General features: G+C 31.1%; 1 pseudogene; it reads right to left on the reverse strand.

The window, feature by feature from the left end:
• Positions 1-1,049: 1,049 nt before the first annotated feature.
• On the reverse strand, positions 1,050-1,489 carry LOC103267182 (annotated as a pseudogene).
• Between the last annotated feature and the right edge of the window lie 1,149 nt (positions 1,490-2,638).

The following is a 2,638-nucleotide window of genomic DNA, read 5'->3' on the forward strand; positions in this document are numbered from 1 at the left end:
CAGCTATATTTATAATCAGAGTAGTGAATATTCTTATTTATAAATCCAATAACATCAAGAGTTTGACCTAATAAAAAAGCTGCAAAGTTTACACGCTTAGCTCTCTCATTTGAAGTAAAAAGTTTCAGTGATTCCATAAAGGATCCCTTAAAGTTCTTTACATGAGTTTTTACTTACACTGTACATAGAATATTAAATACATAGAAAAATAACTCTTTAGAGGGTATGACATATATAGTCTATTATAGTCAACAATGATACATTAAAAAGCCCAGTTTATAATACCAGCAATGCAATGGTTCCTTATTCATAAATATATATATATACATATAGTCATTAATGATATATCTTAATATCCAAAATAAAAAGGAAATGATTGTACCAATTATTTTTTAAAAGCTCCCATTTCCTAAATTACATTTAAAGTTTGAAGATGGCAGTGTTGACAAGCTTTGGAAATACAACCAAGATGGAGTCAAGTCTTCTGACTGTAAAACTATTTTTCTTTCTGCAGTTGCCACTTCACCTTCTATATTAACTTTGAAATAACACTATGAATATCCATATCCAATCTTCATTAGGGGAGAACTGGCCTCACATGTTATTCACAAAGATTCTAATTTAATTTTAATGACCCTAGAATTTGAGATAGGTATACAGCAGGCCTACAGCTTTAGCATCTTAAAAAATGCATTTGTTAAATCAAAAAATTAGTAATTATAAAGGAACATAATGATATTGTTACCCACTAAAAGAGGAGACATCCTTATATTAGGAAAAGGAAAATTCTTATTTTGTATTAAGGAGAAGATGAAATAATAATAAAATTCTCAAGAATTCACTAAATATAATTTATAATTCAAGTCCACTTGTGGCAAGCTGTAAATATAAATTATTAGTAAATACAAATAACTAAATTAATTGTCTATTAATATGAGATGGCCTGTTCCTGGCAATCATATTTTATTTGCAAATTATAGGGCTGATTAAAAAAGAACCAATTGTCTTGAATGGACAAAGCTCAAATGGATTTCAAATAGTGAGCAATTTTAGCAATAATGAAGTTCTATATTTAGTGACGATGTATCACAAGAAATCAGATTAACTCCTGCTTCATCCTTGAAACCACTGTATTTTCTATCACATCAGCAACTCAGAGAAAAAGAATGATCATCTTCATTCCAAAGCATTTCTTCAAGATATATTTGACCATCTACTGGTCCGATATTGCTTAGATCATCTTCATGCCACTGCAGATCATACTCTTTTTTGGTCTCTTCATTTCCTAGAATTTTCCATGCCTGATCAATTTTCATAAACTTTTGTACATTCTTCCACTCTTCCTGCTGGCACATCTGTGCTTTGTTTACTTGTATGATATATTAATATAAGTTTCTGATAGTTTTGTTTTATGTCTGACACATTTGCAGATAGGTGCTCCTAGAATGCTTTACCAATCCCTTTTTGGCATCTTCTTAAATGACATCATTCATTGACAAGAAATGGGTTTTCGCAGATTAACAAACTTTATACAGCCACTGGTACTCAGCCCTTGCCTGCTATTGACCAGAACTACAAACCAACTTCTCCTCCTTGTAATTTTAATTTGCATTTTCCCAGTGACTAATCATGTTGAACATCTTTTTGTGTATTTATTGACTACTCACATATTTTTTGTGTATAATGTAACTATTCAAATCACTTGCTCATTTTTTGCCCTCCCCCCACAATTTATGTTTCTGATGTCACAATTTACATCTTTTTATACTGTGTATTTCTTAACAATTTATTATAGCTTTAATTATTTTGGACTGTTTTCAATTTTAATCTACATACTAGAGATGTGTATGATTTATATACCACCATTACAGTATCTGACCATGTATTTACTTCTACCAGTGAGTTTTATACTTTTATATGTATTTATGATGACAATAACTATTCTCTCACTTTCTCTTGAAGAATTCCCTTAAGCACTCCTTGTAGGACAGCTCTAGTGGTGATAAATTTCTTTGGTGCTTCTTTGTCTGAGAAAGACTTTATTTCTCCTGAATTTCTGAAAGATAGTATTGCTGGGTATAGTATTCTTGGCTGACAGGTTTTTGGTTTTTTTCTTCCTCTTCAGCACTTTGAATATATTGTTTCATTCTCTCCTGGCCTGTAAAGTTTCTGCTGGGAAATTTACTGATAGATTAAAGAGGATTTCCTAATATGTGACTTGATGCTTTTCTCATGCTGTTTTAAAAATTCTCTATCTTTGATTCTGACAGTTTTGTTATAATGTGCCTTAAAGAGGACCTCTGTGGGTTGTATCTACTTGAGACTATTTGAGCATCATGAACCGGATATCCATATCTCTCCTAAGACTTGGGAAATTTTTCAGCAATTATTTCATTTGATAAGTTTTCTGTCTCTTTCCATCTTTTCTCCTTCTATAACCTTCATAATACATATTTGTTTGCTTAGTGGTATCCCATAAGTCCAATAAGCTGTCTTTACTCATTTTCATTTTTTTAATTTTTCTTTTCCTCTTAGTCATTTCAAAAGACCTGTCATCAGGTTCATAGATTCTTTATTCTGCTTAATCTAGTCTGCTGTTGAAGCTCTCTATCATTTTGTTTATTTTAGTGACAGAATT

The sequence above is a fragment of the Carlito syrichta genome, unplaced genomic scaffold (genome assembly GCF_000164805.1).
Source record: "Carlito syrichta isolate Samal-C Ts95f unplaced genomic scaffold, Tarsius_syrichta-2.0.1 Scaffold308047, whole genome shotgun sequence".
Classification (NCBI taxonomy): domain Eukaryota; kingdom Metazoa; phylum Chordata; class Mammalia; order Primates; family Tarsiidae; genus Carlito; species Carlito syrichta.